The following is a 26,165-nucleotide window of genomic DNA, read 5'->3' on the forward strand; positions in this document are numbered from 1 at the left end:
AATGCCAGCTGTGGGATTTCAAGCAGTGCCTTCTGAGAGAAAAGAGTCTTAATCTGGCGCTGAAGACCAATCATCCACACAACCTAAAGTCACTAGACCTTCTCTGTGACAAGTTGTTGTGGCCGAGTGGTTAAAGGCTCCCTGGGAAAGTATATTCCATGGTGCTGGAGAGAAGTGTACAACTGTTGGTCGAAACTCTGCTACAAGAGGTCCAATGTGGTTTTCGTCCTGGTCGCGGAACACTAGACCAGCTCCCTGGAATAGACTTTCCCAGGGGAAGTCATCAGACCAAAAACATGTCAGGGGATTCATGGGAATTCATGTGAGATCACCCAAAACCGTGAGCTGCAATACCACTCACAAGTTCAAATCCTGGCCTTTGCTGAAAGGACCTTCTCACATGAACTCTGACTCTCATGAGCACTGACTTCTTCTTGAAGGGCTCAGCTGTGTTGTACAATCTGACAGTCCTTTGCTGCCACATCATTCCAGTCGAAGACAATGGACATGACCAGGAAAATGCCAGCTGTGGGATTTCAAGCAGTGCCTTCTGAGAGAAAAGAGTCTTAATCTGGCGCTGAAGACCAATCATCCACACAACCTAAAGTGGTGCCCTGTTCAGGAAAAAACTGTGACCTTGTGAGGTTCGCTGACAATGGAGGACACTCAAAAGGAGCTGGACAAAGCAACACACTCATCAGCCTCCCTGGGAAAGTCTATTCCAGGGTGCTGGAGAGAAGGGTACAACTGTTGGTCGAACCTCTGCTACAAGAGGTCCAATGTGGTTTTTGTCCTGGTCGCGGAACACTAGACCAGCTCTGTTACAAGTTGCTGTGGATGAGTGGTTAAGGCGATGAACTAATCCATTGGGGTTTCCCCGTGCATCAAATACTGCCGACAACGTACAGTTTTGGGGGCACTCTTGGTGTCAAGACATCACTGATGGTGGCGATCCATGGGAAGTCATCAGACCAAAAACATGTCAGGGAATCAATTAAATCCTTTTCAGTCATGGTATAAGGACGCCTGTTACAATAGAGATCTAGGTGAAATTGCCTGCACTCGAAAAAGGAGAGAACCACCTTCGCAGCTGAAATAGCTCAGTTGGGAGAGCATTAGACTGAAGATCTAAAGGTCCCTGGTTCAATCCCGGGTTTCAGCACAGTCCCTCTTTACGTCCTGACTTGGCTAATAGTCTGAGAAGGCCTTTGCTGAAAGGACCTTCTCACATGAACTCCGACTTTCATGAGCACTGACTTCTTTTTGAAGGGCTCAGCTGTGTTGTACAATCTGACAGTCCTTTGCTGCCACATCGAGGACAATGGACATGACCAGGAAAATGCCAGCTGTGGGATTTCAAGCAGTGCCTTCTGAGAGAAAAGAGTCTTAATCTGGCGCTGAAGACCAATCATCCACACAACCTAAAGTGGTGCCCTGTTCAGGAAAAAACTGTGACCTTGTGAGGTTCGCTGACAATGGAGGACACTCAAAAGGAGCTGGACAAAGCAACACACTCCTCAGCCTCCCTGGGAAAGTCTATTCCAGGGTGCTGGAGAGAAGGGTACAACTGTTGGTCGAACCTCTGCTACAAGAGGTCCAATGTGGTTTTTGTCCTGGTCGCGGAACACTAGACCAGTTCTGTGACAAGTTGTTGTGGCTGAGTGGTTAAGGCGATGAACTAATCCATTGGGGTTTCCCCGTGCATCAAATCCTGCCGACAACATACAGTTTTGGGGGCACTCTTGGTGTCAAGACATCACTGATGGTGGCGATGCATGGGGAGTCATCAGACCGAAAACGTGTCAGGGGATTCATGGGAATTCATGTGAGATCCCCCAAAACCGTGAGCTGCAATACCACTCACAAGTTGTCAAGTCTCATGGTTGCTCATAAAATTGGCAAACACTTTCTATTGCATTTCGACTGATATACAACGGCAGAATCTGTGAGGTTCTGCATCTGTGACAATTTGTTGTGGCCGAGTGGTTAGGAAATTGCCTGGATCTTCATGGTTGCTGACTGAAGGTCCCTTGCATTTCAACTGAAAAATAACGGTATAATCGGTACGGTTCTTTGCAAGTTGTTGTGGCCGAGTGGTTAAGGCGGTGGACTAGAAATCCATTGGGGGTTCCCCGCGCAGGTTCAAATCCTGCCGACAACGTGCAGTTTTGGGGCCACTCGTGGTGCCAAGACTTCACTGACGGTGGCGATCCATGGCAAATCCTCAGACCAAAAACATGTCAGGGAATCAATTAAATCCTTTTCAGTCATGGTGTAAGGACACCTGTTACAATAGAGATGGAAAAAGCAGAGAACCACCTTCGCAGCTGAAATAGCTCAGTTGGGAGAGCATTAGACTGAAGATCTAAAGGTCCCGGGTTTCAGCACAGTCCCTCTTTACGTCCTGACTTGGCAAATAGTTTGAGAAGGCCTTTGCTGAAAGGACTCGATGAACTAATCCATTGGGGTTTCCCCGCACATCAAATCCTGCCGACAACGTACAGTTTTGGGGGCACTCTTGGTGTCAAGACATCACTGATGGTGGCGATCCATGGGAAGTCATCAGACCAAAAACGTGTCAGGGGATTCATGGGAATTCATGTGAGATCCCAGCACCCTGGAATAGACTTTCCCAGGGGAAGTCATCAGACCAAAAACATGTCAGGGGATTCATGGGAATTCATGTGAGATCACCCAAAACCGTGAGCTGCAATACCACTCACAAGTTCAAATCCTGGCCTTTGCTGAAAGGACCTTCTCACATGAACTCTGACTCTCATGAGCACTGACTTCTTCTTGAAGGGCTCAGCTGTGTTGTACAATCTGACAGTCCTTTGCTGCCACATCATTCCAGTCGAAGACAATGGACATGACCAGGAAAATGCCAGCTGTGGGATTTCAAGCAGTGCCTTCTGAGAGAAAAGAGTCTTAATCTGGCGCTGAAGACCAATCATCCACACAACCTAAAGTGGTGCCCTGATCAGGAAAAAAACTGTTCGCTGACAACAGCGGACACTCAAAAGGAGCCGGACAAAGCAACACACTCCTCAGCCTCCCTGGGAAAGTCTATTCCAGGGTGCTGGAGAGAAGGGTACAACAGTTGGTCGAACCTCTGCTACAAGAGGTCCAATGTGGTTTTTGTCCTGGTCGCGGAACACTAGACCAGCTCTGTTACAAGTTGTTGTGGATGAGTGGTTAAGGCGATGAACTAATCCATTGGGGTTTCCCCGTGCATCAAATACTGCCGACAACGTACAGTTTTGGGGGCACTCTTGGTGTCAAGACATCACTGATGGTGGCGATCCATGGGAAGTCATCAGACCAAAAACATGTCAGGGAATCAATTAAATCCTTTTCAGTCATGGTGTAAGGACGCCTGTTACAATAGAGATCTAGGTGAAATTGCCTGCACTGGAAAAAGCAGAGAACCACCTTTGCAGCTGAAATAGCTCAGTTGGGAGAGTGTTAGACTGAAGATCTAAAGGTCCCTGGTTCAATCCCGGGTTTCAGCACAGTCCCTCTTTACATCCTGACTTGGCTAATAGTCTGAGAAGGCCTTTCCTGAAAGGACCTTCTCACATGAACTCCGACTTTCATGAGCACTGACTTCTTTTTGAAGGGCTCAGCTGTGTTGTACAATCTGACAGTCCTTTGCTGCCACATCATTCCAGTCGAAGACAATGGACATGACCAGGAAAATGCCAGCTGTGGGATTTCAAGCAGTGCCTTCTGAGAGAAAAGAGTCTTAATCTGGCGCTGAAGACCAATCATCCACACAACCTAAAGTGGTGCCCTGATCAGGAAAAAAACTGTGACCTTGTGAGGTTCGCTGACAACAGCGGACACTCAAAAGGAGCCGGACAAAGCAACACACTCCTCAGCCTCCCTGGGAAAGTCTATTCCAGGGTGCTGGAGAGAAGGGTACAGCAGTTGGTCGAACCTCTGCTACAAGAGGTCCAATGTGGTTTTTGTCCTGGTCGCGGAACACTAGACCAGCTCTGTTACAAGTTGTTGTGGATGAGTGGTTAAGGCGATGAACTAATCCATTGGGGTTTCCCCGTGCATCAAATACTGCCGACAACGTACAGTTTTGGGGGCACTCTTGGTGTCAAGACATCACTGATGGTGGCGATCCATGGGAAGTCATCAGACCAAAAACATGTCAGGGAATCCATTAAATCCTTTTCAGTCATGGTGTAAGGACGCCTGTTACAATAGAGCTCTAGGTGAAATTGCCTGCACTAGAAAAAGCAGAGAACCACCTTCGCAGCTGAAATAGCTCAGTTGGGAGAGCGTTAGACTGAAGATCTAAAGGTCCCTGGTTCAATTCCGGGTTTCAGCACAGTCCCTCTTTACATCCTGACTTGGCAAATAGTCTGAGAAGGCCTTTGCTGAAAGGACCTTCTCACATGAACTCCGACTTTCATGAGCACTGACTTCTTTTTGAAGGGCTCAGCTGTGTTGTACAATCTGACAGTCCTTTGCTGCCACATCATTCCCATCGAGGACAATGGACATGACCAGGAAAATGCCAGCTGTGGGATTTCAAGAAGTGCCTTCTGAGAGAAAAGAGTCTTAATCTGGCGCTGAAGACCAATCATCCACACAACCTAAAGTGGTGCCCTGTTCAGGAAAAAACTGTGACCTTGTGAGGTTCGCTGACAATGGAGGACACTCAAAAGGAGCTGGACAAAGCAACACACTCATCAGCCTCCCTGGGAAAGTCTATTCCAGGGTGCTGGAGAGAAGGGTACAACTGTTGGTCGAACCTCTGCTACAAGAGGTCCAATGTGGTTTTTGTCCTGGTCGCGGAACACTAGACCAGCTCTGTTACAAGTTGCTGTGGATGAGTGGTTAAGGCGATGAACTAATCCATTGGGGTTTCCCCGTGCATCAAATACTGCCGACAACGTACAGTTTTGGGGGCACTCTTGGTGTCAAGACATCACTGATGGTGGCGATCCATGGGAAGTCATCAGACCAAAAACATGTCAGGGAATCAATTAAATCCTTTTCAGTCATGGTATAAGGACGCCTGTTACAATAGAGATCTAGGTGAAATTGCCTGCACTCGAAAAAGGAGAGAACCACCTTCGCAGCTGAAATAGCTCAGTTGGGAGAGCGTTAGACTGAAGATCTAAAGGTCCCTGGTTCAATCCCGGGTTTCAGCACAGTCCCTCTTTACGTCCTGACTTGGCTAATAGTCTGAGAAGGCCTTTGCTGAAAGGACCTTCTCACATGAACTCCGACTTTCATGAGCACTGACTTCTTTTTGAAGGGCTCAGCTGTGTTGTACAATCTGACAGTCCTTTGCTGCCACATCGAGGACAATGGACATGACCAGGAAAATGCCAGCTGTGGGATTTCAAGCAGTGCCTTCTGAGAGAAAAGAGTCTTAATCTGGCGCTGAAGACCAATCATCCACACAACCTAAAGTGGTGCCCTGTTCAGGAAAAAACTGTGACCTTGTGAGGTTCGCTGACAATGGAGGACACTCAAAAGGAGCTGGACAAAGCAACACACTCCTCAGCCTCCCTGGGAAAGTCTATTCCAGGGTGCTGGAGAGAAGGGTACAACTGTTGGTCGAACCTCTGCTACAAGAGGTCCAATGTGGTTTTTGTCCTGGTCGCGGAACACTAGACCAGTTCTGTGACAAGTTGTTGTGGCTGAGTGGTTAAGGCGATGAACTAATCCATTGGGGTTTCCCCGTGCATCAAATCCTGCCGACAACATACAGTTTTGGGGGCACTCTTGGTGTCAAGACATCACTGATGGTGGCGATGCATGGGGAGTCATCAGACCGAAAACGTGTCAGGGGATTCATGGGAATTCATGTGAGATCCCCCAAAACCGTGAGCTGCAATACCACTCACAAGTTGTCAAGTCTCATGGTTGCTCATAAAATTGGCAAACACTTTCTATTGCATTTCGACTGATATACAACGGCAGAATCTGTGAGGTTCTGCATCTGTGACAATTTGTTGTGGCCGAGTGGTTAGGAAATTGCCTGGATCTTCATGGTTGCTGACTGAAGGTCCCTTGCATTTCAACTGAAAAATAACGGTATAATCGGTACGGTTCTTTGCAAGTTGTTGTGGCCGAGTGGTTAAGGCGGTGGACTAGAAATCCATTGGGGGTTCCCCGCGCAGGTTCAAATCCTGCCGACAACGTGCAGTTTTGGGGCCACTCGTGGTGCCAAGACTTCACTGACGGTGGCGATCCATGGCAAATCCTCAGACCAAAAACATGTCAGGGAATCAATTAAATCCTTTTCAGTCATGGTGTAAGGACACCTGTTACAATAGAGATGGAAAAAGCAGAGAACCACCTTCGCAGCTGAAATAGCTCAGTTGGGAGAGCATTAGACTGAAGATCTAAAGGTCCCGGGTTTCAGCACAGTCCCTCTTTACGTCCTGACTTGGCAAATAGTTTGAGAAGGCCTTTGCTGAAAGGACTCGATGAACTAATCCATTGGGGTTTCCCCGCACATCAAATCCTGCCGACAACGTACAGTTTTGGGGGCACTCTTGGTGTCAAGACATCACTGATGGTGGCGATCCATGGGAAGTCATCAGACCAAAAACGTGTCAGGGGATTCATGGGAATTCATGTGAGATCCCAGCACCCTGGAATAGACTTTCCCAGGGGAAGTCATCAGACCAAAAACATGTCAGGGGATTCATGGGAATTCATGTGAGATCACCCAAAACCGTGAGCTGCAATACCACTCACAAGTTCAAATCCTGGCCTTTGCTGAAAGGACCTTCTCACATGAACTCTGACTCTCATGAGCACTGACTTCTTCTTGAAGGGCTCAGCTGTGTTGTACAATCTGACAGTCCTTTGCTGCCACATCATTCCAGTCGAAGACAATGGACATGACCAGGAAAATGCCAGCTGTGGGATTTCAAGCAGTGCCTTCTGAGAGAAAAGAGTCTTAATCTGGCGCTGAAGACCAATCATCCACACAACCTAAAGTGGTGCCCTGATCAGGAAAAAAACTGTTCGCTGACAACAGCGGACACTCAAAAGGAGCCGGACAAAGCAACACACTCCTCAGCCTCCCTGGGAAAGTCTATTCCAGGGTGCTGGAGAGAAGGGTACAACAGTGGTTAAGGCGATGAACTAATCCATTGGGGTTTCCCCGTGCATCAAATACTGCCGACAACGTACAGTTTTGGGGGCACTCTTGGTGTCAAGACATCACTGATGGTGGCGATCCATGGGAAGTCATCAGACCAAAAACATGTCAGGGAATCAATTAAATCCTTTTCAGTCATGGTGTAAGGACGCCTGTTACAATAGAGATCTAGGTGAAATTGCCTGCACTGGAAAAAGCAGAGAACCACCTTTGCAGCTGAAATAGCTCAGTTGAGAGAGTGTTAGACTGAAGATATAAAGGTCCCTGGTTCAATCCCGGGTTTCAGCACAGTCCCTCTTTACATCCTGACTTGGCAAATAGTCTGAGAAGGCCTTTGCTGAAAGGACCTTCTCACATGAACTCCGACTTTCATGAGCACTGACTTCTTTTTGAAGGGCTCAGCTGTGTTGTACAATCTGACAGTCCTTTGCTGCCACATCATTCCCATCGAGGACAATGGACATGACCAGGAAAATGCCAGCTGTGGGATTTCAAGCAGTGCCTTCTGAGAGAAAAGAGTCTTAATCTGGCGCTGAAGACCAATCATCCACACAACCTAAAGTGGTGCCCTGTTCAGGAAAATACTGTGACCTTGTGAGGTTCGCTGACAATGGAGGACACTCAAAAGGAGCTGGACAAAGCAACACACTCCTCAGCCTCCCTGGGAAAGTCTATTCCAGGGTGCTGGAGAGAAGGGTACAACTGTTGGTCGAACCTCTGCTACAAGAGGTCCAATGTGGTTTTTGTCCTGGTCGCGGAACACTAGACCAGCTCTGTTACAAGTTCTTGTGGATGAGTGGTTAAGGCGATGAACTAATCCATTGGGGTTTCCCCGTGCATCAAATACTGCCGACAACGTACAGTTTTGGGGGCACTCTTGGTGTCAAGACAGGGAGAGAAAAAGGAGAGAACCACCTTCGCCGCTGAAATAGCTCAGTTGGGAGAGCGTTAGACTGAAGATCTAAAGGTCCCTGGTTCAATCCCGGGTTTCAGCACAGTCCCTCTTTACGTCCTGACTTGGCTAATAGTCTGAGAAGGCCTTTGCTGAAAGGACCTTCTCACATGAACTCCGACTTTCATGAGCACTGACTTCTTTTTGAAGGGCTCAGCTGTGTTGTACAATCTGACAGTCCTTTGCTGCCACATCGAGGACAATGGACATGACCAGGAAAATGCCAGCTGTGGGATTTCAAGCAGTGCCTTCTGAGAGAAAAGAGTCTTAATCTGGCGCTGAAGACCAATCATCCACACAACCTAAAGTGGTGCCCTGTTCAGGAAAAAACTGTGACCTTGTGAGGTTCGCTGACAATGGAGGACACTCAAAAGGAGCTGGACAAAGCAACACACTCCTCAGCCTCCCTGGGAAAGTCTATTCCAGGGTGCTGGAGAGAAGGGTACAACTGTTGGTCGAACCTCTGCTACAAGAGGTCCAATGTGGTTTTTGTCCTGGTCGCGGAACACTAGACCAGTTCTGTGACAAGTTGTTGTGGCTGAGTGGTTAAGGCGATGAACTAATCCATTGGGGTTTCCCCGTGCATCAAATCCTGCCGACAACATACAGTTTTGGGGGCACTCTTGGTGTCAAGACATCACTGATGGTGGCGATGCATGGGGAGTCATCAGACCGAAAACGTGTCAGGGGATTCATGGGAATTCATGTGAGATCCCCCAAAACCGTGAGCTGCAATACCACTCACAAGTTGTCAAGTCTCATGGTTGCTCATAAAATTGGCAAACACTTTCTATTGCATTTCGACTGATATACAACGGCAGAATCTGTGAGGTTCTGCATCTGTGACAATTTGTTGTGGCCGAGTGGTTAGGAAATTGCCTGGATTTCATGGTTGCTGACTGAAGGTCCCTTGCATTTCAACTGAAAAATAACGGTATAATCGGTACGGTTCTTTGCAAGTTGTTGTGGCCGAGTGGTTAAGGCGGTGGACTAGAAATCCATTGGGGGTTCCCCGCGCAGGTTCAAATCCTGCCGACAACGTGCAGTTTTGGGGCCACTCGTGGTGCCAAGACTTCACTGACGGTGGCGATCCATGGCAAATCCTCAGACCAAAAACATGTCAGGGAATCAATTAAATCCTTTTCAGTCATGGTGTAAGGACACCTGTCACAATAGAGATGGAAAAAGCAGAGAACCACCTTCGCAGCTGAAATAGCTCAGTTGGGAGAGCATTAGACTGAAGATCTAAAGGTCCCGGGTTTCAGCACAGTCCCTCTTTACGTCCTGACTTGGCAAATAGTTTGAGAAGGCCTTTGCTGAAAGGACTCGATGAACTAATCCATTGGGGTTTCCCCGCACATCAAATCCTGCCGACAACGTACAGTTTTGGGGGCACTCTTGGTGTCAAGACATCACTGATGGTGGCGATCCATGGGAAGTCATCAGACCAAAAACGTGTCAGGGGATTCATGGGAATTCATGTGAGATCCCAGCACCCTGGAATAGACTTTCCCAGGGGAAGTCATCAGACCAAAAACATGTCAGGGGATTCATGGGAATTCATGTGAGATCACCCAAAACCGTGAGCTGCAATACCACTCACAAGTTCAAATCCTGGCCTTTGCTGAAAGGACCTTCTCACATGAACTCTGACTCTCATGAGCACTGACTTCTTCTTGAAGGGCTCAGCTGTGTTGTACAATCTGACAGTCCTTTGCTGCCACATCATTCCAGTCGAAGACAATGGACATGACCAGGAAAATGTCAGCTGTGGGATTTCAAGCAGTGCCTTCTGAGAGAAAAGAGTCTTAATCTGGCGCTGAAGACCAATCATCCACACAACCTAAAGTGGTGCCCTGATCAGGAAAAAAACTGTTCGCTGACAACAGCGGACACTCAAAAGGAGCCGGACAAAGCAACACACTCCTCAGCCTCCCTGGGAAAGTCTATTCCAGGGTGCTGGAGAGAAGGGTACAACAGTTGGTCGAACCTCTGCTACAAGAGGTCCAATGTGGTTTTTGTCCTGGTCGCGGAACACTAGACCAGCTCTGTTACAAGTTGTTGTGGATGAGTGGTTAAGGCGATGAACTAATCCATTGGGGTTTCCCCGTGCATCAAATACTGCCGACAACGTACAGTTTTGGGGGCACTCTTGGTGTCAAGACATCACTGATGGTGGCGATCCATGGGAAGTCATCAGACCAAAAACATGTCAGGGAATCAATTAAATCCTTTTCAGTCATGGTGTAAGGACGCCTGTTACAATAGAGATCTAGGTGAAATTGCCTGCACTGGAAAAAGCAGAGAACCACCTTTGCAGCTGAAATAGCTCAGTTGGGAGAGTGTTAGACTGAAGATATAAAGGTCCCTGGTTCAATCCCGGGTTTCAGCACAGTCCCTCTTTACATCCTGACTTGGCAAATAGTCTGAGAAGGCCTTTGCTGAAAGGACCTTCTCACATGAACTCCGACTTTCATGAGCACTGACTTCTTTTTGAAGGGCTCAGCTGTGTTGTACAATCTGACAGTCCTTTGCTGCCACATCATTCCCATCGAGGACAATGGACATGACCAGGAAAATGCCAGCTGTGGGATTTCAAGCAGTGCCTTCTGAGAGAAAAGAGTCTTAATCTGGCGCTGAAGACCAATCATCCACACAACCTAAAGTGGTGCCCTGTTCAGGAAAATACTGTGACCTTGTGAGGTTCGCTGACAATGGAGGACACTCAAAAGGAGCTGGACAAAGCAACACACTCCTCAGCCTCCCTGGGAAAGTCTATTCCAGGGTGCTGGAGAGAAGGGTACAACTGTTGGTCGAACCTCTGCTACAAGAGGTCCAATGTGGTTTTTGTCCTGGTCGCGGAACACTAGACCAGCTCTGTTACAAGTTGTTGTGGATGAGTGGTTAAGGCGATGAACTAATCCATTGGGGTTTCCCCGTGCATCAAATACTGCCGACAACGTACAGTTTTGGGGGCACTCTTGGTGTCAAGACATCACTGATGGTGGCGATCCATGGGAAGTCATCAGACCAAAAACATGTCAGGGAATCCATTAAATCCTTTTCAGTCATGGTGTAAGGACGCCTGTTACAATAGAGCTCTAGGTGAAATTGCCTGCACTAGAAAAAGCAGAGAACCACCTTCGCAGCTGAAATAGCTCAGTTGGGAGAGCGTTAGACTGAAGATCTAAAGGTCCCTGGTTCAATTCCGGGTTTCAGCACAGTCCCTCTTTACATCCTGACTTGGCAAATAGTCTGAGAAGGCCTTTGCTGAAAGGACCTTCTCACATGAACTCCGACTTTCATGAGCACTGACTTCTTTTTGAAGGGCTCAGCTGTGTTGTACAATCTGACAGTCCTTTGCTGCCAAATCATTCCCATCGAGGACAATGGACATGACCAGGAAAATGCCAGCTGTGGGATTTCAAGAAGTGCCTTCTGAGAGAAAAGAGTCTTAATCTGGCGCTGAAGACCAATCATCCACACAACCTAAAGTGGTGCCCTGTTCAGGAAAAAACTGTGACCTTGTGAGGTTCGCTGACAATGGAGGACACTCAAAAGGAGCTGGACAAAGCAACACACTCATCAGCCTCCCTGGGAAAGTCTATTCCAGGGTGCTGGAGAGAAGGGTACAACTGTTGGTCGAACCTCTGCTACAAGAGGTCCAATGTGGTTTTTGTCCTGGTCGCGGAACACTAGACCAGCTCTGTTACAAGTTGCTGTGGATGAGTGGTTAAGGCGATGAACTAATCCATTGGGGTTTCCCCGTGCATCAAATACTGCCGACAACGTACAGTTTTGGGGGCACTCTTGGTGTCAAGACATCACTGATGGTGGCGATCCATGGGAAGTCATCAGACCAAAAACATGTCAGGGAATCCATTAAATCCTTTTCAGTCATGGTGTAAGGACGCCTGTTACAATAGAGCTCTAGGTGAAATTGCCTGCACTAGAAAAAGCAGAGAACCACCTTCGCAGCTGAAATAGCTCAGTTGGGAGAGCGTTAGACTGAAGATCTAAAGGTCCCTGGTTCAATTCCGGGTTTCAGCACAGTCCCTCTTTACATCCTGACTTGGCAAATAGTCTGAGAAGGCCTTTGCTGAAAGGACCTTCTCACATGAACTCCGACTTTCATGAGCACTGACTTCTTTTTGAAGGGCTCAGCTGTGTTGTACAATCTGACAGTCCTTTGCTGCCACATCATTCCCATCGAGGACAATGGACATGACCAGGAAAATGCCAGCTGTGGGATTTCAAGAAGTGCCTTCTGAGAGAAAAGAGTCTTAATCTGGCGCTGAAGACCAATCATCCACACAACCTAAAGTGGTGCCCTGTTCAGGAAAAAACTGTGACCTTGTGAGGTTCGCTGACAATGGAGGACACTCAAAAGGAGCTGGACAAAGCAACACACTCATCAGCCTCCCTGGGAAAGTCTATTCCAGGGTGCTGGAGAGAAGGGTACAACTGTTGGTCGAACCTCTGCTACAAGAGGTCCAATGTGGTTTTTGTCCTGGTCGCGGAACACTAGACCAGCTCTGTTACAAGTTGCTGTGGATGAGTGGTTAAGGCGATGAACTAATCCATTGGGGTTTCCCCGTGCATCAAATACTGCCGACAACGTACAGTTTTGGGGGCACTCTTGGTGTCAAGACATCACTGATGGTGGCGATCCATGGGAAGTCATCAGACCAAAAACATGTCAGGGAATCAATTAAATCCTTTTCAGTCATGGTATAAGGACGCCTGTTACAATAGAGATCTAGGTGAAATTGCCTGCACTCGAAAAAGGAGAGAACCACCTTCGCCGCTGAAATAGCTCAGTTGGGAGAGCGTTAGACTGAAGATCTAAAGGTCCCTGGTTCAATCCCGGGTTTCAGCACAGTCCCTCTTTACGTCCTGACTTGGCTAATAGTCTGAGAAGGCCTTTGCTGAAAGGACCTTCTCACATGAACTCCGACTTTCATGAGCACTGACTTCTTTTTGAAGGGCTCAGCTGTGTTGTACAATCTGACAGTCCTTTGCTGCCACATCGAGGACAATGGACATGACCAGGAAAATGCCAGCTGTGGGATTTCAAGCAGTGCCTTCTGAGAGAAAAGAGTCTTAATCTGGCGCTGAAGACCAATCATCCACACAACCTAAAGTGGTGCCCTGTTCAGGAAAAAACTGTGACCTTGTGAGGTTCGCTGACAATGGAGGACACTCAAAAGGAGCTGGACAAAGCAACACACTCCTCAGCCTCCCTGGGAAAGTCTATTCCAGGGTGCTGGAGAGAAGGGTACAACTGTTGGTCGAACCTCTGCTACAAGAGGTCCAATGTGGTTTTTGTCCTGGTCGCGGAACACTAGACCAGCTCTGTTACAAGTTGTTGTGGATGAGTGGTTAAGGCGATGAACTAATCCATTGGGGTTTCCCCGTGCATCAAATACTGCCGACAACATACAGTTTTGGGGGCACTCTTGGTGTCAAGACATCACTGATGGTGGCGATGCATGGGGAGTCATCAGACCGAAAACGTGTCAGGGGATTCATGGGAATTCATGTGAGATCCCCCAAAACCGTGAGCTGCAATACCACTCACAAGTTGTCAAGTCTCATGGTTGCTCATAAAATTGGCAAACACTTTCTATTGCATTTCGACTGATATACAACGGCAGAATCTGTGAGGTTCTGCATCTGTGACAATTTGTTGTGGCCGAGTGGTTAGGAAATTGCCTGGATTTCATGGTTGCTGACTGAAGGTCCCTTGCATTTCAACTGAAAAATAACGGTATAATCGGTACGGTTCTTTGCAAGTTGTTGTGGCCGAGTGGTTAAGGCGGTGGACTAGAAATCCATTGGGGGTTCCCCGCGCAGGTTCAAATCCTGCCGACAACGTGCAGTTTTGGGGCCACTCGTGGTGCCAAGACTTCACTGACGGTGGCGATCCATGGCAAATCCTCAGACCAAAAACATGTCAGGGAATCAATTAAATCCTTTTCAGTCATGGTGTAAGGACACCTGTTACAATAGAGATGGAAAAAGCAGAGAACCACCTTCGCAGCTGAAATAGCTCAGTTGGGAGAGCATTAGACTGAAGATCTAAAGGTCCCGGGTTTCAGCACAGTCCCTCTTTACGTCCTGACTTGGCAAATAGTTTGAGAAGGCCTTTGCTGAAAGGACTCGATGAACTAATCCATTGGGGTTTCCCCGCACATCAAATCCTGCCGACAACGTACAGTTTTGGGGGCACTCTTGGTGTCAAGACATCACTGATGGTGGCGATCCATGGGAAGTCATCAGACCAAAAACGTGTCAGGGGATTCATGGGAATTCATGTGAGATCCCAGCACCCTGGAATAGACTTTCCCAGGGGAAGTCATCAGACCAAAAACATGTCAGGGGATTCATGGGAATTCATGTGAGATCACCCAAAACCGTGAGCTGCAATACCACTCACAAGTTCAAATCCTGGCCTTTGCTGAAAGGACCTTCTCACATGAACTCTGACTCTCATGAGCACTGACTTCTTCTTGAAGGGCTCAGCTGTGTTGTACAATCTGACAGTCCTTTGCTGCCACATCATTCCAGTCGAAGACAATGGACATGACCAGGAAAATGTCAGCTGTGGGATTTCAAGCAGTGCCTTCTGAGAGAAAAGAGTCTTAATCTGGCGCTGAAGACCAATCATCCACACAACCTAAAGTGGTGCCCTGATCAGGAAAAAAACTGTTCGCTGACAACAGCGGACACTCAAAAGGAGCCGGACAAAGCAACACACTCCTCAGCCTCCCTGGGAAAGTCTATTCCAGGGTGCTGGAGAGAAGGGTACAACAGTGGTTAAGGCGATGAACTAATCCATTGGGGTTTCCCCGTGCATCAAATACTGCCGACAACGTACAGTTTTGGGGGCACTCTTGGTGTCAAGACATCACTGATGGTGGCGATCCATGGGAAGTCATCAGACCAAAAACATGTCAGGGAATCAATTAAATCCTTTTCAGTCATGGTGTAAGGACGCCTGTTACAATAGAGATCTAGGTGAAATTGCCTGCACTGGAAAAAGCAGAGAACCACCTTTGCAGCTGAAATAGCTCAGTTGAGAGAGTGTTAGACTGAAGATATAAAGGTCCCTGGTTCAATCCCGGGTTTCAGCACAGTCCCTCTTTACATCCTGACTTGGCAAATAGTCTGAGAAGGCCTTTGCTGAAAGGACCTTCTCACATGAACTCCGACTTTCATGAGCACTGACTTCTTTTTGAAGGGCTCAGCTGTGTTGTACAATCTGACAGTCCTTTGCTGCCACATCATTCCCATCGAGGACAATGGACATGACCAGGAAAATGCCAGCTGTGGGATTTCAAGCAGTGCCTTCTGAGAGAAAAGAGTCTTAATCTGGCGCTGAAGACCAATCATCCACACAACCTAAAGTGGTGCCCTGTTCAGGAAAATACTGTGACCTTGTGAGGTTCGCTGACAATGGAGGACACTCAAAAGGAGCTGGACAAAGCAACACACTCCTCAGCCTCCCTGGGAAAGTCTATTCCAGGGTGCTGGAGAGAAGGGTACAACTGTTGGTCGAACCTCTGCTACAAGAGGTCCAATGTGGTTTTTGTCCTGGTCGCGGAACACTAGACCAGCTCTGTTACAAGTTCTTGTGGATGAGTGGTTAAGGCGATGAACTAATCCATTGGGGTTTCCCCGTGCATCAAATACTGCCGACAACGTACAGTTTTGGGGGCACTCTTGGTGTCAAGACAGGGAGAGAAAAGGGAGAGAACCACCTTCGCCGCTGAAATAGCTCAGTTGGGAGAGCGTTAGACTGAAGATCTAAAGGTCCCTGGTTCAATCCCGGGTTTCAGCACAGTCCCTCTTTACGTCCTGACTTGGCTAATAGTCTGAGAAGGCCTTTGCTGAAAGGACCTTCTCACATGAACTCCGACTTTCATGAGCACTGACTTCTTTTTGAAGGGCTCAGCTGTGTTGTACAATCTGACAGTCCTTTGCTGCCACATCGAGGACAATGGACATGACCAGGAAAATGCCAGCTGTGGGATTTCAAGCAGTGCCTTCTGAGAGAAAAGAGTCTTAATCTGGCGCTGAAGACCAATCATCCACACAACCTAAAGTGGTGCCCTGTTCAGGAAAAAACTGTGACCTTGTGAGGTTCGCTGACAATGGAGGACACTCAAAAGGAGCTGGACAAAGCAACACACTCCTCAGCCTCCCTGGGAAAGTCTATTCCAGGGTGCTGGAGAGAAGGGTACAACTGTTGGTCGAACCTCTGCTACAAGAGGTCCAATGTGGTTTTTGTCCTGGTCGCGGAACACTAGACCAGTTCTGTGACAAGTTGTTGTGGCTGAGTGGTTAAGGCGATGAACTAATCCATTGGGGTTTCCCCGTGCATCAAATCCTGCCGACAACATACAGTTTTGGGGGCACTCTTGGTGTCAAGACATCACTGATGGTGGCGATGCATGGGGAGTCATCAGACCGAAAACGTGTCAGGGGATTCATGGGAATTCATGTGAGATCCCCCAAAACCGTGAGCTGCAATACCACTCACAAGTTGTCAAGTCTCATGGTTGCTCATAAAATTGGCAAACACTTTCTATTGCATTTCGACTGATATACAACGGCAGAATCTGTGAGGTTCTGCATCTGTGACAATTTGTTGTGGCCGAGTGGTTAGGAAATTGCCTGGATTTCATGGTTGCTGACTGAAGGTCCCTTGCATTTCAACTGAAAAATAACGGTATAATCGGTACGGTTCTTTGCAAGTTGTTGTGGCCGAGTGGTTAAGGCGGTGGACTAGAAATCCATTGGGGGTTCCCCGCGCAGGTTCAAATCCTGCCGACAACGTGCAGTTTTGGGGCCACTCGTGGTGCCAAGACTTCACTGACGGTGGCGATCCATGGCAAATCCTCAGACCAAAAACATGTCAGGGAATCAATTAAATCCTTTTCAGTCATGGTGTAAGGACACCTGTCACAATAGAGATGGAAAAAGCAGAGAACCACCTTCGCAGCTGAAATAGCTCAGTTGGGAGAGCATTAGACTGAAGATCTAAAGGTCCCGGGTTTCAGCACAGTCCCTCTTTACGTCCTGACTTGGCAAATAGTTTGAGAAGGCCTTTGCTGAAAGGACTCGATGAACTAATCCATTGGGGTTTCCCCGCACATCAAATCCTGCCGACAACGTACAGTTTTGGGGGCACTCTTGGTGTCAAGACATCACTGATGGTGGCGATCCATGGGAAGTCATCAGACCAAAAACGTGTCAGGGGATTCATGGGAATTCATGTGAGATCCCAGCACCCTGGAATAGACTTTCCCAGGGGAAGTCATCAGACCAAAAACATGTCAGGGGATTCATGGGAATTCATGTGAGATCACCCAAAACTGTGAGCTGCAATACCACTCACAAGTTCAAATCCTGGCCTTTGCTGAAAGGACCTTCTCACATGAACTCTGACTCTCATGAGCACTGACTTCTTCTTGAAGGGCTCAGCTGTGTTGTACAATCTGACAGTCCTTTGCTGCCACATCATTCCAGTCGAAGACAATGGACATGACCAGGAAAATGTCAGCTGTGGGATTTCAAGCAGTGCCTTCTGAGAGAAAAGAGTCTTAATCTGGCGCTGAAGACCAATCATCCACACAACCTAAAGTGGTGCCCTGATCAGGAAAAAAACTGTTCGCTGACAACAGCGGACACTCAAAAGGAGCCGGACAAAGCAACACACTCCTCAGCCTCCCTGGGAAAGTCTATTCCAGGGTGCTGGAGAGAAGGGTACAACAGTTGGTCGAACCTCTGCTACAAGAGGTCCAATGTGGTTTTTGTCCTGGTCGCGGAACACTAGACCAGCTCTGTTACAAGTTGTTGTGGATGAGTGGTTAAGGCGATGAACTAATCCATTGGGGTTTCCCCGTGCATCAAATACTGCCGACAACGTACAGTTTTGGGGGCACTCTTGGTGTCAAGACATCACTGATGGTGGCGATCCATGGGAAGTCATCAGACCAAAAACATGTCAGGGAATCAATTAAATCCTTTTCAGTCATGGTGTAAGGACGCCTGTTACAATAGAGATCTAGGTGAAATTGCCTGCACTGGAAAAAGCAGAGAACCACCTTTGCAGCTGAAATAGCTCAGTTGGGAGAGTGTTAGACTGAAGATATAAAGGTCCCTGGTTCAATCCCGGGTTTCAGCACAGTCCCTCTTTACATCCTGACTTGGCAAATAGTCTGAGAAGGCCTTTGCTGAAAGGACCTTCTCACATGAACTCCGACTTTCATGAGCACTGACTTCTTTTTGAAGGGCTCAGCTGTGTTGTACAATCTGACAGTCCTTTGCTGCCACATCATTCCCATCGAGGACAATGGACATGACCAGGAAAATGCCAGCTGTGGGATTTCAAGCAGTGCCTTCTGAGAGAAAAGAGTCTTAATCTGGCGCTGAAGACCAATCATCCACACAACCTAAAGTGGTGCCCTGTTCAGGAAAATACTGTGACCTTGTGAGGTTCGCTGACAATGGAGGACACTCAAAAGGAGCTGGACAAAGCAACACACTCCTCAGCCTCCCTGGGAAAGTCTATTCCAGGGTGCTGGAGAGAAGGGTACAACTGTTGGTCGAACCTCTGCTACAAGAGGTCCAATGTGGTTTTTGTCCTGGTCGCGGAACACTAGACCAGCTCTGTTACAAGTTGTTGTGGATGAGTGGTTAAGGCGATGAACTAATCCATTGGGGTTTCCCCGTGCATCAAATACTGCCGACAACGTACAGTTTTGGGGGCACTCTTGGTGTCAAGACATCACTGATGGTGGCGATCCATGGGAAGTCATCAGACCAAAAACATGTCAGGGAATCCATTAAATCCTTTTCAGTCATGGTGTAAGGACGCCTGTTACAATAGAGCTCTAGGTGAAATTGCCTGCACTAGAAAAAGCAGAGAACCACCTTCGCAGCTGAAATAGCTCAGTTGGGAGAGCGTTAGACTGAAGATCTAAAGGTCCCTGGTTCAATTCCGGGTTTCAGCACAGTCCCTCTTTACATCCTGACTTGGCAAATAGTCTGAGAAGGCCTTTGCTGAAAGGACCTTCTCACATGAACTCCGACTTTCATGAGCACTGACTTCTTTTTGAAGGGCTCAGCTGTGTTGTACAATCTGACAGTCCTTTGCTGCCAAATCATTCCCATCGAGGACAATGGACATGACCAGGAAAATGCCAGCTGTGGGATTTCAAGAAGTGCCTTCTGAGAGAAAAGAGTCTTAATCTGGCGCTGAAGACCAATCATCCACACAACCTAAAGTGGTGCCCTGTTCAGGAAAAAACTGTGACCTTGTGAGGTTCGCTGACAATGGAGGACACTCAAAAGGAGCTGGACAAAGCAACACACTCATCAGCCTCCCTGGGAAAGTCTATTCCAGGGTGCTGGAGAGAAGGGTACAACTGTTGGTCGAACCTCTGCTACAAGAGGTCCAATGTGGTTTTTGTCCTGGTCGCGGAACACTAGACCAGCTCTGTTACAAGTTGCTGTGGATGAGTGGTTAAGGCGATGAACTAATCCATTGGGGTTTCCCCGTGCATCAAATACTGCCGACAACGTACAGTTTTGGGGGCACTCTTGGTGTCAAGACATCACTGATGGTGGCGATCCATGGGAAGTCATCAGACCAAAAACATGTCAGGGAATCCATTAAATCCTTTTCAGTCATGGTGTAAGGACGCCTGTTACAATAGAGCTCTAGGTGAAATTGCCTGCACTAGAAAAAGCAGAGAACCACCTTCGCAGCTGAAATAGCTCAGTTGGGAGAGCGTTAGACTGAAGATCTAAAGGTCCCTGGTTCAATTCCGGGTTTCAGCACAGTCCCTCTTTACATCCTGACTTGGCAAATAGTCTGAGAAGGCCTTTGCTGAAAGGACCTTCTCACATGAACTCCGACTTTCATGAGCACTGACTTCTTTTTGAAGGGCTCAGCTGTGTTGTACAATCTGACAGTCCTTTGCTGCCACATCATTCCCATCGAGGACAATGGACATGACCAGGAAAATGCCAGCTGTGGGATTTCAAGAAGTGCCTTCTGAGAGAAAAGAGTCTTAATCTGGCGCTGAAGACCAATCATCCACACAACCTAAAGTGGTGCCCTGTTCAGGAAAAAACTGTGACCTTGTGAGGTTCGCTGACAATGGAGGACACTCAAAAGGAGCTGGACAAAGCAACACACTCATCAGCCTCCCTGGGAAAGTCTATTCCAGGGTGCTGGAGAGAAGGGTACAACTGTTGGTCGAACCTCTGCTACAAGAGGTCCAATGTGGTTTTTGTCCTGGTCGCGGAACACTAGACCAGCTCTGTTACAAGTTGCTGTGGATGAGTGGTTAAGGCGATGAACTAATCCATTGGGGTTTCCCCGTGCATCAAATACTGCCGACAACGTACAGTTTTGGGGGCACTCTTGGTGTCAAGACATCACTGATGGTGGCGATCCATGGGAAGTCATCAGACCAAAAACATGTCAGGGAATCAATTAAATCCTTTTCAGTCATGGTATAAGGACGCCTGTTACAATAGAGATCTAGGTGAAATTGCCTGCACTCGAAAAAGGAGAGAACCACCTTCGCCGCTGAAATAGCTCAGTTGGGAGAGCGTTAGACTGAAGATCTAAAGGTCCCTGGTTCAATCCCGGGTTTCAGCACAGTCCCTCTTTACGTCCTGACTTGGCTAATAGTCTGAGAAGGCCTTTGCTGAAAGGACCTTCTCACATGAACTCCGACTTTCATGAGCACTGACTTCTTTTTGAAGGGCTCAGCTGTGTTGTACAATCTGACAGTCCTTTGCTGCCACATCGAGGACAATGGACATGACCAGGAAAATGCCAGCTGTGGGATTTCAAGCAGTGCCTTCTGAGAGAAAAGAGTCTTAATCTGGCGCTGAAGACCAATCATCCACACAACCTAAAGTGGTGCCCTGTTCAGGAAAAAACTGTGACCTTGTGAGGTTCGCTGACAATGGAGGACACTCAAAAGGAGCTGGACAAAGCAACACACTCCTCAGCCTCCCTGGGAAAGTCTATTCCAGGGTGCTGGAGAGAAGGGTACAACTGTTGGTCGAACCTCTGCTACAAGAGGTCCAATGTGGTTTTTGTCCTGGTCGCGGAACACTAGACCAGCTCTGTTACAAGTTGTTGTGGATGAGTGGTTAAGGCGATGAACTAATCCATTGGGGTTTCCCCGTGCATCAAATACTGCCGACAACATACAGTTTTGGGGGCACTCTTGGTGTCAAGACATCACTGATGGTGGCGATGCATGGGGAGTCATCAGACCGAAAACGTGTCAGGGGATTCATGGGAATTCATGTGAGATCCCCCAAAACCGTGAGCTGCAATACCACTCACAAGTTGTCAAGTCTCATGGTTGCTCATAAAATTGGCAAACACTTTCTATTGCATTTCGACTGATATACAACGGCAGAATCTGTGAGGTTCTGCATCTGTGACAATTTGTTGTGGCCGAGTGGTTAGGAAATTGCCTGGATTTCATGGTTGCTGACTGAAGGTCCCTTGCATTTCAACTGAAAAATAACGGTATAATCGGTACGGTTCTTTGCAAGTTGTTGTGGCCGAGTGGTTAAGGCGGTGGACTAGAAATCCATTGGGGGTTCCCCGCGCAGGTTCAAATCCTGCCGACAACGTGCAGTTTTGGGGCCACTCGTGGTGCCAAGACTTCACTGACGGTGGCGATCCATGGCAAATCCTCAGACCAAAAACATGTCAGGGAATCAATTAAATCCTTTTCAGTCATGGTGTAAGGACACCTGTTACAATAGAGATGGAAAAAGCAGAGAACCACCTTCGCAGCTGAAATAGCTCAGTTGGGAGAGCATTAGACTGAAGATCTAAAGGTCCCGGGTTTCAGCACAGTCCCTCTTTACGTCCTGACTTGGCAAATAGTTTGAGAAGGCCTTTGCTGAAAGGACTCGATGAACTAATCCATTGGGGTTTCCCCGCACATCAAATCCTGCCGACAACGTACAGTTTTGGGGGCACTCTTGGTGTCAAGACATCACTGATGGTGGCGATCCATGGGAAGTCATCAGACCAAAAACGTGTCAGGGGATTCATGGGAATTCATGTGAGATCCCAGCACCCTGGAATAGACTTTCCCAGGGGAAGTCATCAGACCAAAAACATGTCAGGGGATTCATGGGAATTCATGTGAGATCACCCAAAACCGTGAGCTGCAATACCACTCACAAGTTCAAATCCTGGCCTTTGCTGAAAGGACCTTCTCACATGAACTCTGACTCTCATGAGCACTGACTTCTTCTTGAAGGGCTCAGCTGTGTTGTACAATCTGACAGTCCTTTGCTGCCACATCATTCCAGTCGAAGACAATGGACATGACCAGGAAAATGTCAGCTGTGGGATTTCAAGCAGTGCCTTCTGAGAGAAAAGAGTCTTAATCTGGCGCTGAAGACCAATCATCCACACAACCTAAAGTGGTGCCCTGATCAGGAAAAAAACTGTTCGCTGACAACAGCGGACACTCAAAAGGAGCCGGACAAAGCAACACACTCCTCAGCCTCCCTGGGAAAGTCTATTCCAGGGTGCTGGAGAGAAGGGTACAACAGTGGTTAAGGCGATGAACTAATCCATTGGGGTTTCCCCGTGCATCAAATACTGCCGACAACGTACAGTTTTGGGGGCACTCTTGGTGTCAAGACATCACTGATGGTGGCGATCCATGGGAAGTCATCAGACCAAAAACATGTCAGGGAATCAATTAAATCCTTTTCAGTCATGGTGTAAGGACGCCTGTTACAATAGAGATCTAGGTGAAATTGCCTGCACTGGAAAAAGCAGAGAACCACCTTTGCAGCTGAAATAGCTCAGTTGGGAGAGTGTTAGACTGAAGATATAAAGGTCCCTGGTTCAATCCCGGGTTTCAGCACAGTCCCTCTTTACATCCTGACTTGGCAAATAGTCTGAGAAGGCCTTTGCTGAAAGGACCTTCTCACATGAACTCCGACTTTCATGAGCACTGACTTCTTTTTGAAGGGCTCAGCTGTGTTGTACAATCTGACAGTCCTTTGCTGCCACATCATTCCCATCGAGGACAATGGACATGACCAGGAAAATGCCAGCTGTGGGATTTCAAGCAGTGCCTTCTGAGAGAAAAGAGTCTTAATCTGGCGCTGAAGACCAATCATCCACACAACCTAAAGTGGTGCCCTGTTCAGGAAAATACTGTGACCTTGTGAGGTTCGCTGACAATGGAGGACACTCAAAAGGAGCTGGACAAAGCAACACACTCCTCAGCCTCCCTGGGAAAGTCTATTCCAGGGTGCTGGAGAGAAGGGTACAACTGTTGGTCGAACCTCTGCTACAAGAGGTCCAATGTGGTTTTTGTCCTGGTCGCGGAACACTAGACCAGCTCTGTTACAAGTTGCTGTGGATGAGTGGTTAAGGCGATGAACTAATCCATTGGGGTTTCCCCGTGCATCAAATACTGCCGACAACGTACAGTTTTGGGGGCACTCTTGGTGTCAAGACATCACTGATGGTGGCGATCCATGGGAAGTCATCAGACCAAAAACATGTCAGGGAATCAATTAAATCCTTTTCAGTCATGGTATAAGGACGCCTGTTACAATAGAGATCTAGGTGAAATTGCCTGCACTCGAAAAAGGAGAGAACCACCTTCGCAGCTGAAATAGCTCAGTTGGGAGAGCGTTAGACTGAAGATCTAAAGGTCCCTGGTTCAATCCCGGGTTTCAGCACAGTCCCTCTTTACGTCCTGACTTGGCTAATAGTCTGAGAAGGCCTTTGCTGAAAGGACCTTCTCACATGAACTCCGACTTTCATGAGCACTGACTTCTTTTTGAAGGGCTCAGCTGTGTTGTACAATCTGACAGTCCTTTGCTGCCACATCGAGGACAATGGACATGACCAGGAAAATGCCAGCTGTGGGATTTCAAGCAGTGCCTTCTGAGAGAAAAGAGTCTTAATCTGGCGCTGAAGACCAATCATCCACACAACCTAAAGTGGTGCCCTGTTCAGGAAAAAACTGTGACCTTGTGAGGTTCGCTGACAATGGAGGACACTCAAAAGGAGCTGGACAAAGCAACACACTCCTCAGCCTCCCTGGGAAAGTCTATTCCAGGGTGCTGGAGAGAAGGGTACAACTGTTGGTCGAACCTCTGCTACAAGAGGTCCAATGTGGTTTTTGTCCTGGTCGCGGAACACTAGACCAGTTCTGTGACAAGTTGTTGTGGCTGAGTGGTTAAGGCGATGAACTAATCCATTGGGGTTTCCCCGTGCATCAAATCCTGCCGACAACATACAGTTTTGGGGGCACTCTTGGTGTCAAGACATCACTGATGGTGGCGATGCATGGGGAGTCATCAGACCGAAAACGTGTCAGGGGATTCATGGGAATTCATGTGAGATCCCCCAAAACCGTGAGCTGCAATACCACTCACAAGTTGTCAAGTCTCATGGTTGCTCATAAAATTGGCAAACACTTTCTATTGCATTTCGACTGATATACAACGGCAGAATCTGTGAGGTTCTGCATCTGTGACAATTTGTTGTGGCCGAGTGGTTAGGAAATTGCCTGGATCTTCATGGTTGCTGACTGAAGGTCCCTTGCATTTCAACTGAAAAATAACGGTATAATCGGTACGGTTCTTTGCAAGTTGTTGTGGCCGAGTGGTTAAGGCGGTGGACTAGAAATCCATTGGGGGTTCCCCGCGCAGGTTCAAATCCTGCCGACAACGTGCAGTTTTGGGGCCACTCGTGGTGCCAAGACTTCACTGACGGTGGCGATCCATGGCAAATCCTCAGACCAAAAACATGTCAGGGAATCAATTAAATCCTTTTCAGTCATGGTGTAAGGACACCTGTTACAATAGAGATGGAAAAAGCAGAGAACCACCTTCGCAGCTGAAATAGCTCAGTTGGGAGAGCATTAGACTGAAGATCTAAAGGTCCCGGGTTTCAGCACAGTCCCTCTTTACGTCCTGACTTGGCAAATAGTTTGAGAAGGCCTTTGCTGAAAGGACTCGATGAACTAATCCATTGGGGTTTCCCCGCACATCAAATCCTGCCGACAACGTACAGTTTTGGGGGCACTCTTGGTGTCAAGACATCACTGATGGTGGCGATCCATGGGAAGTCATCAGACCAAAAACGTGTCAGGGGATTCATGGGAATTCATGTGAGATCCCAGCACCCTGGAATAGACTTTCCCAGGGGAAGTCATCAGACCAAAAACATGTCAGGGGATTCATGGGAATTCATGTGAGATCACCCAAAACCGTGAGCTGCAATACCACTCACAAGTTCAAATCCTGGCCTTTGCTGAAAGGACCTTCTCACATGAACTCTGACTCTCATGAGCACTGACTTCTTCTTGAAGGGCTCAGCTGTGTTGTACAATCTGACAGTCCTTTGCTGCCACATCATTCCAGTCGAAGACAATGGACATGACCAGGAAAATGCCAGCTGTGGGATTTCAAGCAGTGCCTTCTGAGAGAAAAGAGTCTTAATCTGGCGCTGAAGACCAATCATCCACACAACCTAAAGTGGTGCCCTGATCAGGAAAAAAACTGTTCGCTGACAACAGCGGACACTCAAAAGGAGCCGGACAAAGCAACACACTCCTCAGCCTCCCTGGGAAAGTCTATTCCAGGGTGCTGGAGAGAAGGGTACAACAGTTGGTCGAACCTCTGCTACAAGAGGTCCAATGTGGTTTTTGTCCTGGTCGCGGAACACTAGACCAGCTCTGTTACAAGTTGTTGTGGATGAGTGGTTAAGGCGATGAACTAATCCATTGGGGTTTCCCCGTGCATCAAATACTGCCGACAACGTACAGTTTTGGGGGCACTCTTGGTGTCAAGACATCACTGATGGTGGCGATCCATGGGAAGTCATCAGACCAAAAACATGTCAGGGAATCAATTAAATCCTTTTCAGTCATGGTGTAAGGACGCCTGTTACAATAGAGATCTAGGTGAAATTGCCTGCACTGGAAAAAGCAGAGAACCACCTTTGCAGCTGAAATAGCTCAGTTGGGACAGTGTTAG

General features: G+C 47.9%; 18 non-coding genes across 18 annotated transcripts; all 18 read left to right on the forward strand.

Moving 5' to 3' along the window:
• Positions 1-2,079: 2,079 nt before the first annotated feature.
• Positions 2,080-2,161, forward strand: trnas-aga (transfer RNA serine (anticodon AGA)). Its single transcript has one exon. It is a non-coding gene; the product is annotated as a tRNA-Ser (tRNA).
• Positions 2,162-4,269: 2,108 nt separating this feature from the next.
• Positions 4,270-4,342, forward strand: trnaf-gaa (transfer RNA phenylalanine (anticodon GAA)). The gene has a single exon. It is a non-coding gene; the product is annotated as a tRNA-Phe (tRNA).
• A 756-nt stretch (positions 4,343-5,098) lies between these two features.
• Positions 5,099-5,171, forward strand: trnaf-gaa (transfer RNA phenylalanine (anticodon GAA)). Its single transcript has one exon. It is a non-coding gene; the product is annotated as a tRNA-Phe (tRNA).
• A 917-nt stretch (positions 5,172-6,088) lies between these two features.
• On the forward strand, positions 6,089-6,170 carry trnas-aga (transfer RNA serine (anticodon AGA)). Its single transcript has one exon. It is a non-coding gene; the product is annotated as a tRNA-Ser (tRNA).
• Positions 6,171-8,063: 1,893 nt separating this feature from the next.
• Positions 8,064-8,136, forward strand: trnaf-gaa (transfer RNA phenylalanine (anticodon GAA)). The gene has a single exon. It is a non-coding gene; the product is annotated as a tRNA-Phe (tRNA).
• Positions 8,137-9,052: 916 nt separating this feature from the next.
• On the forward strand, positions 9,053-9,134 carry trnas-aga (transfer RNA serine (anticodon AGA)). The gene has a single exon. It is a non-coding gene; the product is annotated as a tRNA-Ser (tRNA).
• A 2,107-nt stretch (positions 9,135-11,241) lies between these two features.
• Positions 11,242-11,314, forward strand: trnaf-gaa (transfer RNA phenylalanine (anticodon GAA)). The gene has a single exon. It is a non-coding gene; the product is annotated as a tRNA-Phe (tRNA).
• A 756-nt stretch (positions 11,315-12,070) lies between these two features.
• Positions 12,071-12,143, forward strand: trnaf-gaa (transfer RNA phenylalanine (anticodon GAA)). Its single transcript has one exon. It is a non-coding gene; the product is annotated as a tRNA-Phe (tRNA).
• A 756-nt stretch (positions 12,144-12,899) lies between these two features.
• trnaf-gaa (transfer RNA phenylalanine (anticodon GAA)) lies at positions 12,900-12,972 on the forward strand. The gene has a single exon. It is a non-coding gene; the product is annotated as a tRNA-Phe (tRNA).
• A 916-nt stretch (positions 12,973-13,888) lies between these two features.
• Positions 13,889-13,970, forward strand: trnas-aga (transfer RNA serine (anticodon AGA)). The gene has a single exon. It is a non-coding gene; the product is annotated as a tRNA-Ser (tRNA).
• A 1,893-nt stretch (positions 13,971-15,863) lies between these two features.
• Positions 15,864-15,936, forward strand: trnaf-gaa (transfer RNA phenylalanine (anticodon GAA)). Its single transcript has one exon. It is a non-coding gene; the product is annotated as a tRNA-Phe (tRNA).
• Positions 15,937-16,852: 916 nt separating this feature from the next.
• Positions 16,853-16,934, forward strand: trnas-aga (transfer RNA serine (anticodon AGA)). The gene has a single exon. It is a non-coding gene; the product is annotated as a tRNA-Ser (tRNA).
• Positions 16,935-19,041: 2,107 nt separating this feature from the next.
• trnaf-gaa (transfer RNA phenylalanine (anticodon GAA)) lies at positions 19,042-19,114 on the forward strand. The gene has a single exon. It is a non-coding gene; the product is annotated as a tRNA-Phe (tRNA).
• A 756-nt stretch (positions 19,115-19,870) lies between these two features.
• On the forward strand, positions 19,871-19,943 carry trnaf-gaa (transfer RNA phenylalanine (anticodon GAA)). The gene has a single exon. It is a non-coding gene; the product is annotated as a tRNA-Phe (tRNA).
• A 756-nt stretch (positions 19,944-20,699) lies between these two features.
• On the forward strand, positions 20,700-20,772 carry trnaf-gaa (transfer RNA phenylalanine (anticodon GAA)). Its single transcript has one exon. It is a non-coding gene; the product is annotated as a tRNA-Phe (tRNA).
• Positions 20,773-21,688: 916 nt separating this feature from the next.
• On the forward strand, positions 21,689-21,770 carry trnas-aga (transfer RNA serine (anticodon AGA)). The gene has a single exon. It is a non-coding gene; the product is annotated as a tRNA-Ser (tRNA).
• Positions 21,771-23,785: 2,015 nt separating this feature from the next.
• trnaf-gaa (transfer RNA phenylalanine (anticodon GAA)) lies at positions 23,786-23,858 on the forward strand. The gene has a single exon. It is a non-coding gene; the product is annotated as a tRNA-Phe (tRNA).
• A 917-nt stretch (positions 23,859-24,775) lies between these two features.
• trnas-aga (transfer RNA serine (anticodon AGA)) lies at positions 24,776-24,857 on the forward strand. Its single transcript has one exon. It is a non-coding gene; the product is annotated as a tRNA-Ser (tRNA).
• The last annotated feature ends 1,308 nt before the right edge of the window (positions 24,858-26,165 follow it).

The sequence above is a fragment of the Doryrhamphus excisus genome, linkage group LG11, assembly GCF_037039965.1.
Source record: "Doryrhamphus excisus strain RoL-2023G ecotype Guam linkage group LG11, RoL_Dexc_Guam_v1.1, whole genome shotgun sequence".
NCBI classification, from domain to species: domain Eukaryota; kingdom Metazoa; phylum Chordata; class Actinopteri; order Syngnathiformes; family Syngnathidae; genus Doryrhamphus; species Doryrhamphus excisus.